Source organism: Elephas maximus, chromosome 3 (assembly GCF_024166365.1).
Source record: "Elephas maximus indicus isolate mEleMax1 chromosome 3, mEleMax1 primary haplotype, whole genome shotgun sequence".
Classification (NCBI taxonomy): Eukaryota; Metazoa; Chordata; class Mammalia; order Proboscidea; family Elephantidae; genus Elephas; species Elephas maximus.
The window spans coordinates 30,210,301-30,229,046 of NC_064821.1; the positions used below are offsets into that span (position 1 = coordinate 30,210,301).

At 39.7% G+C, this 18,746-nt stretch overlaps 1 protein-coding gene across 9 annotated transcripts in view; it reads left to right on the top strand.

Annotated features, from left to right (window-relative positions):
- The window catches only part of LOC126072187 (zinc finger protein 14-like), a 62,543-nt gene that overhangs the window by 34,785 nt on the left and 9,012 nt on the right, over positions 1-18,746 (top strand). The window lies entirely within an intron of this gene.

Here is an 18,746-nt window from a genome sequence, read left to right on the forward strand (position 1 = left end):
GACCTCTGAGCACTGCTTTTGCTGTGTCCCAGAGGTTTTGATAGGAAGTATTTTCATTCTCGTTACATTCTATGAATTTCTTTATTCCCTCCTTAATATCTCCTATAACCCAGTCTTTTTTCAGGAGGGTATTGTTCAGTTTCCAAGTATTTGATTTCTTTTCCCTGGTTTTTCTGTTATTGATTTCCACTTTTATGGCCTTGTGATCTGAGAAGATGCTTTGTAATATTTCGATGTTTTGGATTCTGCAAAGGTTTGTTTTATGACCTAATATGTGATCTATTCTAGAGAATGTTCTATGTGCGCTAGAAAAAAGAGTATACTTTGCAGCAGTTGGGTGGAGAGTTCTGTATAAGTCAATGAGGTCAAGTTGATTGATTGTAGCAATTAGGTCTTCCGTGTCTCTGTTGCGCTTCTTACTAGAAGTCCTGTCCTTCTCCGAAAGTGGCGTGTTGAAGTCTCCTACTATAATTGTGGAGGTGTCTATCTCACTTTTCAGTTCTGTTAAAGATTGTTTTATGTATCTTGCAGCCCTGTCATTGGGTGCATAAATATTTACTATGGTTATATCTTCCTGGTCAATTGTCCCTTTTATCATTATGTAGTGTCCTTCTTTATCCTTTGTGGTGGATTTAACTTTAAAGTCTATTTTGTCAGAAATTACTATTTCTACTCCTGCTCTTTTTTGCTTATTGTTTGCTTGATATATTTTTTTCCATCCTTTGAGTTTTAGTTTGTGTCTCTAAGTCTAAGGTGTGTCTCTTGTAGGCAGCATATAGACGGATCGTGTTTCTTTATCCAGTCTGAGACTCTCTGTCTCTTTATTGGTGCGTTTACTCCATTTACATTTAGCGTAATTATAGATAAGTATGTGTTTAGTGCTGTCATTTTGATGCCTTTTTATGTGTTGTTGACAATTTCATTTTTCCACTTATTTTTTTTGTGCTGAGACTTTTTCTTCGTAAATTGTGTGTTCCTCATTTTCATAGTATTTGACTTTATGTTTGCTGAGTCGTTATGTTTTTCTTGGTTTTTATTTTGAGTTATGGAGTTGTTTTACCTTTGTGGTTACCTTAATATTTACCCCTATTTTTCTAAGTAAAAACTTAACTTGTAGTGTCCTATATCTCCTTGTATCCCTCTCCATATGGCAGGTCTGTGCCACCTGTATTTAGTCCCTCTTTTTGATTATTGTGATCTTTTACATATTGACTTCAATGATTCCCTGTTTTGAGCATTTTTTTTTTTTAATTAATCTTAATTTGTTTTTGTAATTTCCCTATTTGAGTTGATATCAGGATGCTCTGTTCTGTGACCTTGTGTTGTGCTTGTATCTTATATTATTGGTTTTCTGACCAAACAATTTCCTTTAGTATTTCTGGTAGCTTTTGTTTGGTTTTTGCAAGTTTTCTAAGCTTGTGTTTATCTGTAAATGTCTTAATTTCGCCTTCATATTTCAGAGAGAGTTTTGCTGGATATATGATCCTTGGCTGGCAGTTTTTCTCCTTCAGTGTTCTATGTATGTCATCCCATTGCCTTCTTGCCTGCATGGTTTCTGCTCAGTAGTCTGAGCTTATTATTGATTCTCCTTTGCAGGAGACCTTTCTTTTGTCCCTGGCTGCTTTTAAAATTTTCTCTTTATCTTTTGTTTTGGCAAGTTTGATGATAATATGTCTTGGTGATTTTCTTTTTGGATCAATCTTAAATGGGTTTCGATGAGCATCTTGGATAGATATCCTTTCGTCTTTCATGATGTCAGGGAAGTTTTCTGCCAACAGATCTTCAGCTATTCTCTCTATGTTTTCTGATATCCCTCCCTGTTCTGGGACTCCAGTCACACGCAAGTTATTCTTCTTGATAGAGTCCCACATGATTCTTAGGGTTTCTTCATTTTTTTTAATTCTTTTTTCTGATTTTTTTTTCAGCTATATTGGTGTCAATTCCCTGGTCGTCCGGATCTCCCACTCTGCATTCCAGTTGCTCGAGTATGCTCCTCTGACTTCCTATTGCATTGTCTAATTTTGTAATTTTATTGTTTATCTTTTGGATTTCTGAATGCTGTCTGTCTATGGATTCTTGCAACTTATTAATTTTTCCACTATGTTCTTGAATAATCTTTTTGAGCTCTTCAACTGCTTTATCAGTGTGTTCCTTGGCTTTTTCTGTAGATTGCCTTATTTGATTTCTGAGGTCATCCCTGATGTCTTGAAGCAGTCTGTAAATTAGTTTTTTATATTCTGTATCTGGGAATTCCAGGACTGTATCTTCATTTGGGAAAGGTTTTGATTCGTTAGTTTGGGGAGTTGTAGAAGCAATTATGGCCTGCTTCTTTATGTGGTTTGATATCAACTGCTATCTTCTAGCCATCACTAAGATATTGTAGTGATGTATTCTATATTTGCTGAGTCTTATCTTGTTTTGTTTTCTTTCAATATACGTAGATGGGCTACTAGATTGTGCTGTCTTGATTGTCGTAGCCCTTGACTCACTTATGTCCTATTACCAGCTGGTTTGGGCTATTACCAGATATATAAGCCTGAGTCCATTCACTGTTCTTGAGTAGAATCTGATTTTGGGTCATCAAGTGTGTGGTGCAGACTGCCACCCATCCACCTAGAGAAGTAGTGGTGATAGTTGTGTGCATCAGATTCTAATAGCAGGAGGGGTTCACACTCCAGGGGGTCAGGATGCTGACAGGCTTCCCCCAAGTGTCAGTGAGGTAGGTGTGTCTCTATTCCTAAAGCACCTTGGTGGGTGGGTTCTGCAGCTGTACCTTAGGCCCCCAATGCAAGTACCTCTACAGATTGGTAGGCGTCACCCTCCTTAGACCCCTAAGACAGGAGGCTAGGTGGTCTGGCGGGAGCTTCAGCCCTCAGTTCCCTGTTGTGGGTCAGTGAGGGCTCTGTTGAATATGCAGAGATATCAGACCTGGGAAACTTGTCTTTCCAGTAACCTGCTAAAACAATTACAGTCAGATCCCTATCAGAAATGCCTTTGCATTATAATAGCCACCTTATTCCCTGTAGGGATGAAAGCACAAGACTGTGGATCACATATGCTTTGCTGGAGCTGGTTCTGTGTTTTTAGTCCAGTTAGGGAAGGATTTTTGGTCCCTGGGTTTTTTGTAGCTGCTTCTCTCAGGCCAGGAGAATGGGTTAGGAAAAGACCAAAAAGAAAGAAAAACCGCAGAGCACTTCACCGTCTGGCTCAGGAAATTCCAATGTTAATGAAGCCACCTGGGAATGGGAGGGGAGGGTTCAGATAAATAGGAGAGAGTAGCACCCCAGGTTAGAGACAAAGTTACTTATCTTGCTTGGGATGACTGTTTTATCTGAGATTCCCGAGGGGGGCGTCGACTGTATGCACTGGCTGGGTAGAGATTGCCCCCAAGGGTCAGGCCCGCATCTCGTGCTTGCGCTGTCTCAGAATCCACGGTTAGTTCCTCCGCTCCCAGTCCAAAGCCTAGTGCCAAGGTTCCGCGGCTGGGACGCCGCACTCCCGGCTCCAAAACCAGTTGCTGCCTCCCGGTGACATCTCCTTCTGTCAGCCACGTCGCCGTGTTGCCTGCGTGCACTGGCTGGGCTTTCCCTGAGGTCAGTTCAGGGGACCAGGGCTGCGTCCCGTGTTTTTGCCGTCATCAGCTCCCCTGCGTCCAGTGCAAAGCCCGGCGCCAGGGTTTCCTGACTGGGACGCTGGCTCCAGGCTCCGAAAACAGTCGCTGCTTCCCCGTGGTTGTTCTTTCTCAGTCTCTGTCACTCAGGTCAACTCTTTAGATCTGTGTTTGATGGTCAGGGTTCATAGATTGTCATGTATGTGATCGATTCACTTGTTTTTCCAAGTCTTTGTTGCAAGAGGGATCCAAGGTAGCTTCTACCTAGTCAGCCATCTTGGCCCTGCGGCAGTTTCTTTTTCCCACTTAATTTTTTGGGCTGAGCAGTTTATGTTTATATATTGTCTTTACCTGTTATTTGTTGTTGTTGATTTTGTTTCTGCTGAGTCTCTCTTTTTTTCTTGTATTTCATTTTGATGAGTAGGATAGTTAGTCTCCTTTGAGGTTTACCTTATTATTTACCCCTGGTTTTCTAAGCTTAAACTTAACTTTTATTTCTTTATGTCACCTACTCTTGCTCTCCGTATGAAGGATCTATGACTACATTTCTTAGTCCCTTTTTATTATTTCAACGTTGTCTTCTTTTACAGGATAACATCACTGTTTGCCTTTTTGCGTGTTTTTTTATCTTGATTTATTTTTGTGATTTCCCTATCTGGGTTAACATCTAATTTCTCTGTTCAGTGTTCTAGTCTTGGGTTGATAGGTGGTATTATTGATTTTCTAACCAAAGAACTCACTTTAGTATTTCTTTTAGTTTTGGTTTGGTTTTTACGTATTCCCAAAAGTTCCGTTTATCTGGAAATGTCCTAATTTCACCTTCATATTTGAGAGGCAGTTTTGCTGGATATATGATTCGTGGCTGGCAGTTTTTTTCCTTTAATGCTTTATATAAGTTATCCTATTGCCTTCTTGCCTGCATGGTTTCTGCTGAGTAGTCCAAGCTTATTGTTAATGACTGTCCTTTCTAGGTGACTTTTTATTTATCCCTCACTGTTCTTAAAGTTCTCTCTTTAAATTTGGTTTTGGCACGTTTGATTATAATATGTCTTGGTGACTTTCTTTTAAAATCTACCTGATGTGGATTTCGATGAGCATCTTGGATAGGTATCTTCTTATCTTTCACGATATCAGGGAAGTTTTCTGCCAACAAATCTTCAGCAGTTCTCTCTGTATTTTCTGTTATCCCTCCCTGTTCTGGTACTCCAATCACTGATAGGTTATTTCTCTGCATAGAGTCCCACGTGATTTTTTTTTTTAAACTTCTTTTTTACCTGATTCATCTTCAGGTATATTGGTTCCAAGTGCTTTATCTTCAGTCTCACCAATTCTGCCTTCAACTTGCTCAGTATTGCTCCCCTGCCTTTCTGTGGAGTTGTCTACTTGTGTAATTTTGTTACTCTTCTCAATTTCTGATTCCTGTCTCTGTATGGATTATTGCAGCTTATTAAATTTTTAATTATGTTCTGGAAGAACGTTTTTAATTCCTTCAGCTGCTTTATCTGTGTGTTCCTTGGCTTGTTCTGCATATTGCTTGATCTCGTTCCTGATGTCTTTGAAGAGTTCTGTATATTAATCTTTTGTATTGTGTGTCTGGTAATTCCAGGAAGGCACTTTCATCCAGAACATCCCTTGATTCCTTGTTTTGAGAGCTTGTTGAAGCAATCATGGTCTGTTTCTTTATGTGGTTTGATATTGACTGTTGTCTTTGAGCCATCTATAAGTTATTGTATTAGTATATTTTACGTTTGCTTACTATATTCCAGCTTCTTGCTTTGTTTTGTTTTGATATGCCCAAATGCGTTGCTTGAGTGAGCCAACTCGATCATTTTCACCTTTGGAGCTCTGACGTCCTTTCACCAGATGGCTAGAGCCGTTAGCAGGTATATGAACTTAAGATTCCATTCACTTTTCTTGTGTGGATTCAGCTCAGGTGTCCAGGTAGCTGGTCGTGAAGTATGTGGTATAGGTCTGTCCTGCAGTCTTAGCGGGGGAGGGTTGTCTGGTGTAGGTTCCGGTATCAGGTTGGAGCAGAGGGTCATGCTCTGAATAAGGCAGGGGGGTGAGACATCCCCTGAATGTCTCTGAGAAAAGCACGTCCCTGTTCTGCAGACGGAGCATGGGCACCCAATGCTTTTGTTTGTAAGAACTGGGAGGTACCCATTATTCTTGGACCCCTGCTGCTGGTCACTGGGTGACCTGAGGGGAGCCACCAGTCCTTGTGCCCCTATGTGTGTAGGTGAGGACCCTATTTAAGAGGCAATGAGGTGTCAAATATCAAACACACACCTTTCCACCACACAGCTGGAATGGTTGGAGTTTGCCAACAAGGGCCTATTCTGCTGAAAGAGGCCGACACAGGTCCATGCAGGGGGGAAAGATATTCAAAGTCCATGGACCGTTTATGCCTGGACAGGAGCCATTTCTGTCCTGACCTCACCAGGTTAGTGGATTTGGAAAATTATCTTTTCCCCCAGTTGTGAATTTATTCCTTCTCCAAGGCCAGGAGCATGGCTCAGGGTGCTCAGATGGGCCTACGTCAGGCTCAGGGAATTCACCAGCCACTGAAGCCAGCTTCGGGGTTGGGGGCATGGTAAAATATACCCAAATACTTAGCTTTTGCGAAGAGAACCATTCTCTGCTTCCGGAGGTGTAAGTAGGCTGTGCGGCTGGCTGCTTCTGTCTGAGGAAACTGCAGCCATGTGCTACTAGGAGCCCACCGCAGTGCTCCCGAGAATGGTGCCTGAGGGATTCTGGTCAATCAGGTTTGGTAACTCCTCTGTGCTTCTGATCTGTCTCTGCCTTCCCCTGCGGCTCAGTCCATTTTTTTACTTTGCTTTTGCTGTTCAGGGCTCCTAGCTTGACATAAATACAGTCATTTCACTTGATTTTTTGGGTCTTTGTTGTAAGAGGGATCACAGGAACCACCTTGCTATTCTGCCATTTTGGTCCTGCCTCCCTCTTATTGGGACTTTTTTTTATGGAATGAGTGTTAGACTTTGTGGAATGCCTTTTCTGGGTCAATTGAGATGATCATGTGACTCTTTATTTATGTGGTGGGTTATGTTGATTGGTTTTCTATTGTCAAACTATTCTTAAATGCCTGGTATGAATCCTACTTGGTCGTAGTGCATTATTTTTTTGATATGCTGCTGAATTGTATTGGCTAGAATTTTGTAAAGAATTTTTACACCTATATTCATGAGAGATACTTGTCTGTAATTTTCTTTTTTCATGGTGTCTTTGCCTGGTTTTGGTATCAGGGTTATGCTGGCCTCATAGAATTAATTTAAAGTATTGCTTCCTTTTCTATGTTCTGAAATAGTTTGAGTAGTACTAGTGTAAGCTCTTCTCTGAATGTTTGGTAGAATTCTATGGTAAAGCCACCTCGGCCAGGACTTTTTTTTTGTTGGGATCTTTTTTTTTTATTACCTTTTCAATCTCTTCACTTATTATGGGTCTGTTCATATTTTCAGCATCATTCTGTGTTAGTTTGGGCAGATAGTGTGTTTCTAGAAATTTGTCCATTACCTCTAGGTTTTCAAATTTGTTGGTGTATATTTTTTCATAATACTCTGTTAAAAAAAATTTTTTTTTTTTTTTGGTTATGATCCTTTTAATTTCAGTTGGATCTGTTGTAATGTCCCCCATTTCATGTCTTATTTGTGTCCTCTCCTGTTTTTCTTTTGTCAATTTAGGTAGTGGTTTGTCTGTTTTGTAGATCCTTTTGAAGAACTAACTTTTGGTTTTGTTGGTTGTTCCTATTGTTTTTCTATTCTCTATTTCATTTATTTCTGCTCTGATCTTTATTATTTCCTTTCTTCTGGTGGCTGTGAGCTTCTTTTGCTCTTCTCTTTCTATTCAAGTTGTGTAGGTTTCTCGTTGTTTTTAACAACCTATTGTCTGTTAGACGAATTGAAAGTAAGAAATATGAAATATTTCATTTTACCTTCATTTGTTCCTTTTGGAATGCTTTTCCTTTCTTTTTATACATTCGAGTTTTTTTTTTTTTTTTTTTTTAACCTCTATCAATATCCTTCTCTTAAGAACTTCCATTAACATTTCTTGGAAGAGAGGTATACTGGCAACAAATTTCTTCAATATTTGTTTGTCTGAGAAATTTTTTTAATTCACTTTTAAATGATAATTTTGCTGGGTGTGGAACTCTAGTTTGGTGGTTTTTGTCTTTCAGTACTTCTCAATATTTCACTCTACTCACTTGCATGGATTGTGAAAACAAGTCTGCTGTATTTCTTTTCCTTTTTTATTTTGGCAATCCCATGTCTGTCAGGGTAGGACTGTGTTACCTAGTGTTCTTTTTAAATAAGTTATTTTATTTTTGTTGTTTATAATATACAGATTAGAACATACATCAATACAATTTCTACGTGTATAATTCTTCAAGGATTACATTTTTCAAGTCATCTAGCCATTCTCACTTTACTTTTCTAAATTGTTTGTCTGCCATTAACATAAACTCACTGCCCCTAAGTTTTATATCTTACATTTTGAGTTGCTGTTGACAATTTAATTCCATATACTCTTAAAATCAGGAACGGTGAGTATCAGGGTTGTATCCTCTCACCATACCTGTTCAGTCAGAATGCTGAGAAAATAATCCGGGAAGCTGGACTATATGAAGAGGAATGGGGCATCAGGATTGGAGGAAGACTCATTAAGAACCTGCAGTATGCAGATGACACAATCTTGCTTACTGAAAGTGAGGAGGATTTGAAGCACTTACTCATGTGAATCAACGATGACAGCCTTCAGTATGGATTACACCTCAACATAAAGAAAACAGAAATCCTCACACCTGGACTAATAAGCAAAATCATGATAAACGAAGAAAAGATTGAAAGTATCAAGGATTTCATCTTACTTGAATTTACAGTTACCATTCATGGAAGCAGCAGTCAAGAAATAAAACAATGTATTGCATTACAGCAAATCTGGTGCAAAAGACCTCTTTAAAGTATTAAATAGTAAAGGTGTCACCTTTAAGACTAAAGTGCCCCTAACCCAAGCCATGGTATTTGAATTGACTCATGTGGATGATGAATAAGGAAGACAGAAAAAGAATTGAAGACTAATGAATATACCATGGACGGTGAGAAGAACGAACGAATCTGTCTTGGAAGAAGTACAGCAAGGATGCTCCTTAGAAAGGAGTATGGCAAGACTTCGTCTTCCATGTTTTGGACATGTTATAAGGAGGGACCAGTCCCTGCAGAAGGATATCATGCTTAATAAGGTGAATGGTCATCAGAAAAAAGGAGGACCCTCAAGGATATGGATTGACACAGTGGCTGCGACACTGGGCTCCAGCATAGCAACGATTGTGAGGATGGTGCAGGACTGGGCAGTGTTTTGTTCTGTTGTACATAGGGTAGCTATTAGTCAGAGCCAACCACACAGCACCTAATGACAACCTAATTACAGTTTTTCAAAGAGCAAAATGGTCAAGGAAGACAGTCTATACTAATTAAGCTAAACTATTATTTGGTTTTCTCCCATGTTTCTATCAGTTTAAACTGAAGAAAATTAGAAGAAGTCCACTATAGGCAAAGTACGACTTGAGTATATCCCACCTGAATTTAGAAACTATCTTAAGAATAGATTTGAAGCATTGAACACTAATGACCAGAGACTAGATGAGTTGTGGAATGACATCAGAGGCATACATCAAGAGAGCAAGAATTCATTAAAAAGACAGAAAAGAAAGAAAACACCAAATCGGATGTCAGAAGAGACTCTGAGACTTGCTCTCAAATGTCAAGCAGCTAAAGCAAAAGTAAGAAAGGATGAAGTAAAAGAACTGAAGATTTCAGCAGGCAGCTCAAGAAGACAAAGTAAAGTATTATAATGACACTTTCAAAGACCTGGAGTTGGAAAACCAAAAGGGAGGAACAAGCTTGGCATTTCTCAAGCTGAAAGAACTAAAGAAAAAATTCAAGCCTCGAGTTGCAATAGCGAAGGATTCTATGGGTAAAATACTAAACGATGCAGGAAACATCAAAAGAAGATGGAAGAAATACAGAGTCATTATACCAAAAAGAATTGGTCAACCTTCAGTCATTTCAGGAGGTATCATATGATTAGGAACCGATGGTACTGAAAGAAGTCCAAGCTGCACTGAAGAAATTGGTAAAAAAAAACAAGGCTCTAAGAATTGATGGAGTATCAATTGAGATGTTTCAGCAAATGGATGCAGCATTGGAAATGCTCAGTCATCTATGCGCAGAGATTTTGAAGACAGCTATCTGGCCAACTGACCGGAAACCAGATCCATATTTTTGCATATTCCCAAGAAAGATGATCCAGCCAAATGTGGAAATTATCAAACAATATCATTAATATGACATGCAAACAAAATTTTGTTGAAGGTCATTCAAAAGCAGCTGCAGCAGTATATACACAGGGAACTGCCAGAAATTCAGTCTGGATTCGTAACAGGATGTGGAACCAGGGATATCATTGCTGATGCCAGATAGATTGTGTCAGAGAATACCGGAAAGATGTTTACCAGTGTTTTGTTGACTATGCAGAGGCATCTGACTGTATGGCTCGTGGCAAATTACGGATAGCATTGTGAAGAATGGGAGTTCCAGAGCACTTAATTGTGCTCATGAGGAACGTGTACATAGGTCAAGAGGCAGTTGTTTGGACAGAACAAGGGGATACTGAGTGGTTTAAAGCCAGGAAAGGTGTACATCAGGGTTCTATCCTTTCACCATACCTATTCAATCTGTATACTGAGCACAAAATCCGAAAAGCTGGACTATATGAAGATTGGAGGAAGAATCATTATAAACCTGCACTATGCAGATGATACAAGCTTGCTTGCTGAAAGTGAAAAGGACTTGAAGCACTTACTGATGAAGGTCAGAGACCACAGCCTTGAGTATAGATTATGCCTCAACATAAAGCAGAAATTCTCACAACTGGACCAATAAAATTGTGACGAACAGAGGAAAGATAAAAGTTGTCAAGGATTTCATTTTACTTGGATCCACGTTGAACACCCATGGAAGCAGCAGTTGAGAAATCAAAAGACGCATTGCACTGGGCAAATTGACCACAAAAGACCTTTTTAAAGGGTCGAAAAGCAAAGATGTCACCTTGAAGACTAAGATTGCTCTGACCCACTCCATGGTATTTTCAGTTGCATCTTAAGCCTGCAAAAGCTGGACAATGAATAAGGAAAATGGAAGAAGAATTGACGTTTTTGAATTGTGGTGTAAGTGAACAATATGAATATACCATGGAATGTCGGAAGAACAAACAAATCTGTCTTGGAAGAAGTACAACCAGAATGCTCCTTAGAAGCAAGGATGGCAAAACTGTGTCTTATGAACTTTGGATATGTTTTCAGGAGGGATCAGTCTCTGGAGAAGGAGATCATGCTTGGTAAAGTACAGGGTCAGCGGGAAAGAAGACGACCTTCAATGAGATGGATTGACACAGTGGCTGCAACAGTGGGTTCAAGCATAAAAATGACTGTGAGCATGATGGAGGCCTGGGCAGTGTTTTGTTCCATGGTATAGGTTCGCTCTAAGTCAGAACCGACTCAGCAGCACTGAACAACAGCAACATTATTTAGTTTTAATAAGAACTCAGAAGGTATTTTTGCTTTAAGATTTAAATATTATCTCAGGGCAGCAGTTTTAGGGGTTCATCCAGCCTCAGTGGCTCTAGAAAGCCTGAATCCAGAAAGAATTTGAAATTTTCTTCTGTGTTTTCTTCTTTTAATCAAGATTCTTCTGTAGAATCTTTGATCAAAACATTCAGTAATGGTACTCATGTACCTCCCTTTTTTCTGTTCTTCTGGCTCCTTCTCTATAAATAAGAGGTGTTTTCTCCTCTGGCTTCCTTCAGGATTTTCTTTCCATCCTGGATTTTCTGTAGTGTAAATATGATATGCCTAGGTGTAAATTTTTTGCGTTTATCCTGCTTGTTGTCCTCTGAACTTCAGGACCTGTTGTTTGGTGTCTGTCATTAATTTTGTAAAATTCTCAACTGTTATTACTTCAAGTATTACTTTTAGTTTTTTTATCTGGTATTCTCATTGTGCATATGTTACGTATTTTGTCTCATAGTTCTTTGATACTCTGTGTCCTCACTCTTGTATAAGAATTTTTTTCATTCTTTTTTCTCTTTACATTTCAGTTTTGCATTTTTGTTTTTTCTGCTGACCTATCTTAAAGCTTACTGATTTTTTCCTTGTCCATGTCCAATCTAATGCTGACCTCATTAAAGACATTCTTCATTTCTATTAGTGTTTTTTATTTTTAGGAATTCCTTTCAATTTTTCTTAGACTTTCCATTTTTCTGCCCATATTACCCCTCCATTCTTGCATGTGGTCTGCTTTTTCCATTGGAGGCCTTATCATGTGAATCATAGTTGTTTTAAATACAGTCTCATAAACCTAAAATCTCTGCCATACTTGAGTATGGTTCTGATACCTGCTTTGTCTATTCAAGCTTCGTTTTTTGTCATTTAGTTTGCCTTGTAATTTTTGTTGAAATATGAATAAGATGTATTGAGTGAAAGTTGTTGTTAGGTGCCCTCAAGTCAGTTCTGACTCATAGAGACCCTGTGTACTACAGAGTTAGACACTGGCCAGTCCTGTACCATCCTCACATTTGTTGTTATGCCTGAGCTCATTTTTGCAGCCACTGTGTCAATCTCATCTGGTTGAGGGTCTTCCTCTTTTTTGGTGACCCTCTACTTTACCAAGCTTGATGCCCCCCCTTCAAGGATTGATCCATTTCAATAACATGACCAAAGTACTTGAGCCATAATCTTGCCATTCTTGCTTCTAAGGGTCATTCTGGTTATACCTCTTCCAAGATAAATTTGTTTTTTCTTTTGGCAGTCCATGCATGGTATATTCAATATTCTTCACCAGTACCACAATTCAAAGGCATCAATTATTTTTCAGTCTTCCTCATTCATTGTCCAGCTTTTGAATGCATATGAGGCAACTGAGGAAGCTCTTGTTGTGTAGTGGTTAATTGCAATGGCTGCTAACCAAAAGATCAGCTGTTTGAATCCACCAGGCGCTCTTTGGAAACTCTATGGGGCGTTTCTACTATGTTTTGGAAACCCTGGTGGTGTAATGGTTAAGTGCTACTGCTGCTAACGACAAGGTTGGCAGTTCGAATCCACTATGGGGCAGTTCCACTCTGCCCTATAGGGTTGCTATGAGTTGAAATGGACTCAACGGCAACGGGTTTGGGTTTTTTTTGTTTTTGGTTTGAGGCAATTGAAAACACCATGGCTTGGGACAGGCAAACCTTTAGTCTTTAAGGTGACATCTTTACTTTTTAATGCTTTAAAGACATCTTTTGTAGTAGATTTGACCAGTGCGGTGCGTTGCTTAATTTCTTGACTGATGTTTCCTTGGGTGTTGAATGTCGATACAAATAATATGAAATCTTTGACAACTTCAGTCTTTTCTCCGTTTATCATGATGTTTCTTATTGCCCAGTTGTGAGAATTTTTGTCTTTTTTATGTTGAGGCGTAATCCATACTGAAGGCTGTTGTCTTTGATCTTCATTAGTAAGTGCTTCACATTCTTTTTACTTTCAGCAAGCAAGGTTGTGTCATCTGCATAACGCAGTTTGGTAATGAGTTTTCCTCCCATCATGATGCCGCATTCTTAATATACCCTAGCTTCTCAGGTAGACATTGAATAAGTATGATGAAAGGGTACAACCCTGATGCACATCTTTCATGATTTTAAACCATGCAGCATCCCCTTGTTCTGTATGAATGAGTTCCTTTTGTTCCATGTACTGGTGCCTCATGAGTACAGGTTAAGTGTTATGGAATTCCCATTCTTTACAATGTTATCCATAATTTGTTGTGATCCACACAGTCGAATCTTTTGCATAATCAATAGAACACAAGTAAACATCTTTCTGGTATTTCCTGCTTTCAGCCAGGTTCCATCTGACATCAGCAATGATATCCTTGGTTCCATGTCCTCTCCTGATACTGGCTTGAATTTCTGGCAGTTCCCTGTTGATGTATTGCTCTTGCCACTTGTGAATGATGTCAGTTTGTTGCAATGTATGGGCGTCTGTGTTGCTGTGATGCTGGAAGGTATGCCACCAGTGTTCAAATAACAGCAGGTTCACCAATGGTGGACAGGTTTGAGCTGAGTTTCCAGAATAAGATAGACTGAGAAGGACCCGGTGGTCTACTTCTGTGAAGAATTAGCCAGTGAAAACCTTATGAATAGCAGCAGAACATAGTTTGATATAGTGCCAAAAGATAAGCCAGCACTCAAAAGTTAACTGGGGAAGAGCAGTCTCCTCAAAGTAGAGTCAACCTTAATGACGTGGATGGGTCAACCTTTTGGGACTTTCATTTGGCGATGTGGCATGACTCAAAATGAGAAGAAATAGCTGCAAATACTCATTAACAATCAGAATGTGGAACGTACGAAGTGTGAATCTTGGAAAATTGGAAATGGTTAAAAATTTTCAATCAGACAATCACATGGTCTGCTATGCTGGGAATGACAGCTTGAAGAGGAATGGTGTTCCATTCATTGTCAAAAATAATATTACAAGATCTTGCGTGAAGTACAGTGCTGTCAGTGATAGGATAATATCCATATACCTATAAGGAAGATGAGCTAATATGACTAGCATTCAAATTTACGCACCAGCTGCTAAGGCCGAAGATGAAGAAATTGGAGATTTTCACCAACTTCTGCAGTCTGAAATTGATCCAGTGTGCAACCAAGATGGATTTATAATTACTGGTGATTGGAATTCAAAAGTTGGAAGCAAAGAAGAAAAACTGAGGGTTGGAAGGTATGGCCTTGGTGATAGAAACAGTGCTGGAGATCGCATGGTTGAATTTTGCAAGACCAATGACTTCTTCACTGCAAATACCTTTTTTCACCAACGTAAATGGCAATTATATACATGGACCTCACCAGATGGAATACAGAGGAATCAAACTGACTACATCTATGGAAAGAGAGGATGGAGAAGCTCAATATCATCAGTCAGAACAAGGCCATGGGCTGACTGAGGATCACATTATCAATTAACTCATAAGCAAGTTCAAATTGAAACTGAAGAAAATTAGAACAAGTCCACAAGAGCCAAAGTATGACTTTGAGTATAAAAAAAAAAAAATTGAGTATATCCCCCCTGAATTTAGAAACCATCTGAAGAATAGGTTTGATGTGTTGAACTCTAATGACTGAAGACCAGATGAGTTGTGGAATGACATCAAGGATATCATTCATGAAGAAAGCAAAAGGTTATTAAATAGGAAAAAAAGAAAACACCAAAATCATTGTCAGAAGAGACTTTGAAATGTGCTCTTGAATGTCGAGTAGCTAAAGCAAAAGGAAGAAATGATGAAGTCAGAGAGCTGAACAGAAGATTTCAAAAGGCGGCTCAAGAAGATAAAGTACTAAAATGACATGTGCAAAGATGTGGACATAGAATACCAAAATGGAAGAACATGCTCCACATTTCTCAAGCTGAAAGAACTGAAGAAAAAATTCAGACCTCAAGTTGCAGTATGTTAGGGTTCTATGGGGAAAATATTAAAGGATGTAGAAAGCATCAAAAGAAGATGGAAGGGATGCACAGAGTCACTATACCAAAAAGAATTGGTTGACGTTCAGCCATTTCAGGAGATAGCATAAGATCAAGAACCAATTGTACTAGAGGAAGAAGCCCAAGATTCACTGAAGACATTGGTGAAAAATAATGCTCCAAGAATTGATGGAATACCAATTGAGATATTTCAGCAAATGAATGCAGCGCTGGAAGTGCTAACTGATCTATGCCACGAAACTTGGAAGACACCTACGTGGCCAACGAACTGGAAGAAATCCAAATTTATTCCTGTACCCAAGAACGGTGATCCAATCGCACACGGAAATTATCAAACAGTATTATTAATATCACAGGAAGTAAAATTTTCCTGAAGAATATGTGAAAGACACTGTGGTAAATTGGCTTTCAGTGTGATATTTTATGTTTGTCTGGCCAAAAATTCGGCTGTGTTTGTTACAACTGTGGGTGTGACAGGTTAAAATTTCCTCTTCTTTTTTTTCTCTCCCCTTTCATCTTCCCTAGAGACTTCTTAAATAAAGTCATAAATCTGAATTTCTTTTGGTTTTAATCCCCTGTTGTGCAGGAGTCTTGTGGTGGTAATGGTGTGGGGGAGAGGAAGCATTTTATAAGTCCTATGAGATTTTATTCTTCTAGTGAACCTGAACTCTTAGACTGACTTTCACAAAGTGCTTCCCAGTTTCACCCTGCCTCCTTAGGTGAGACAGGAATCTTAGATGGGCATGGAGTTGGTTATTTCTGAGGTCATTTAGACTCCATAAAAAGGCCAGTTAGTGAAAGCTCTGGTGAAATTATTTCCTTTGAGGGCAGGCCTTACTGAAGAGTACAGAATGCTGTGGACGTACTTGAAAATGGCTCTTTTCCCCTCTCGCTGCTCCAGAAACACCAGTGTATTCTTTTCCAGTTATCGCAGTGAAAAGCTTTTACGACTCCTGGAAGTAAAACTCAGCAAAATATGGGGGCATCCCTATGACTTGGCCTCCGTGGTATTAACTGTCATGGTACTCTAGAATGAGCCTCATGGTATTAATCAATTCACTTTAGGTTTTCTCACTCCTGTACTGGCTCTAGCAGCAGCTTCTCCTGGGCTACTGCTCTTTTAAACTTTCATTTTCTGTATCTGCCTGTCTGTGCCTCCAATTTTGGAGGCATCAGTTTGATTTGTTGTTGTTGTTAGGTGCCATCGAGTCGGTTCTGACTCATAGCGACCCTATGCACAACAGAACGAAACGCTACCCGGTCCTGCGCCATCCTTGCAGTCGTTGTTATGCTTCAGCTCATTGTTGCAGCCACCGTGTCAGTCCACCTCGTTGAGGGTCTTCCTCTTTTCCGCTGACCCTGTACTTTGCCAAGCATGATGTCCTTCTCCAGGGACTGATCCCTCCTGACAACATGTCCAAAGTATGTAAGATGCAGTCTCACCATCCTTGTCTCTAAGGAGCATGCTGGCCACATTTCTTCCAAGACAGATTTGTTCTTTCGGCAGTCCATGGTATATTCAGTATTCTTCAACAACACCACAACTCAAAGGTGTCAACTCTTCTTCCTTCTTCCTTATTCATTGTCCAGCTTTCACATGCATATGATGCGATTGAAAATACAATGGCTTGGGTCACATGCACCTTAGTCTTCAGGGTGACACCTTTGCTCTTCAGCACTTTGAAGAGGTCCTTTACAGCAGATTTGCCCAATGCAACGTGTCTTTTGATTTCTTGACTATTGCTTCCATGGGTGTTGATTGTGGATCCAAGTAAAATGAAATCCTTGACAACTTCAATATTTTCGCCATTTAACGAGATGTTGCTTATTGATCCAGTTGTGAGGATTTTTGTGTTCTTTATGTTGAGGTGTAATCCATACTGAAGGCTGTGGTCTTTGATCTTCATTAGTAAGTACTTCAAGTCTTCTTCACTTTCAGCAAGCCAGGTTGTGTCATCTGCATCACACAGGTTGTTAATGAGTCTTCCTCCAATCCTGGTGCCCCGTTCTTCTTCATATAGTACAGCTTCTCGTATTATTTCTTCAGCATACAGATTAAATAGGTATGGTGAAAGAATGCAACCCTTTCGCACACCTTTCCTGACTTTAAACCACTCAGTATCCCCTTATTCTGTCCAAACAACGGCCTCTTGATCCATGTAAAGGTTCCTCAGGAGCACAATTAAGTGTTCTGGAATTCCCATTCTTCGCAGTGTTATCCATCGTTTGTTATGATCCACACAGTCGAATGCCTTTGCACAGTCAATAAAACATAGGTAAACGTCCTTCTGGTATTCTGTGCTTTCAGCCAGGATCCATCTGACATCAGCAATGATACCCCTGGTTCCACTTCCTCTTGTGAAACAGGCCTGAATTTCTGGCAGTTCTCCGTTGATATACTGCTGCAGCCGTTTTTGAATGATCTTCAGCAAAATTTTGCTTGCATGTGGTATTGATGATATTGTTCTATAATTTCCACATTCGGCTGGATCACCTTTCTTGGGAATAGGCAGAAATATGGATCTCTTCCGTTCAGTTGGCCAGGAAGCTGTCTTCCATATTTCTCTGCATAGACGAGTGAGCACCTCCAGCGCTGCATCTGTTTGTTGAAACATCTCAATTGATATTCCATCGATTCCTGGAGCCTTTTTTTTTTTGCCAGTGCCTTCAGAGCAGCTTGGACTTTTTCCTGATCATGTGCCACCTCTTGAAATGGTTGAATATTCACTAAATTGCTTTTGGTATAATGACCGTGTATTCCTTCCATGTTCTTTTGATGCTTCCTGTGTCATTTAATATTTTCCCCATGGAATCCTTCACTATTTCAACTCGAGGCTTGAATTTTTTCTTCAGTTGTTTCAGCATGAGAAACACCGAGGGTGTTCTTCCCTTTTGGTTTTCCATCTCCAGCTCTTTGCACATGTCATTGTAATACTTTACTTTGTCTTTTCAAGAGACCCTTTGAAATCTTCTGTTCAGTTCTTTTCCTTCACCAATTCTTCCTTTTGCTTTAGCTGCTCAACACTAAAGAGCAAGTTTCAGAGTCTCCTCTGATATTCGTCTTGGTCTTTTCTTTCTTTCCTGTCTTTTCAGTGATCTCTTGCTTTCTTCATGTATGATGTCCTTGATGTCATTCCACAACTCATCTGGTCTTTGGTCACTAGTGTTCAATGCATCAAATTTATTGTTGAGGGGTCTCTAAATTCAGGTGGTATATGCTCAAGGTCATATTTTGGCTCTCGTGGACTTGCTCTGATTTTCTTCAGTTTCAGTGTGAACTTGCATAGGAGCAATTGATGGTCTGTTCCCCAGTCGGCCCTTGGCCGTTTTTCTGACTGAATGATATTGAGCTTTTCCACAGATGCAGTCAGTTTCATTGCTGTGTGTTCCATCTGGCGAGGTACATATGTATAGTCGCCGTTTATGTTGGTGAAAGAAGGTATTTGCAATGAAGAATTCGTTGGTCTTGCAAAACTCTATCATTCGATCTCCGGTTTTGTTTCCTTCACCAAGGCCATATTTTCCAACTACTGATCCTTCTTT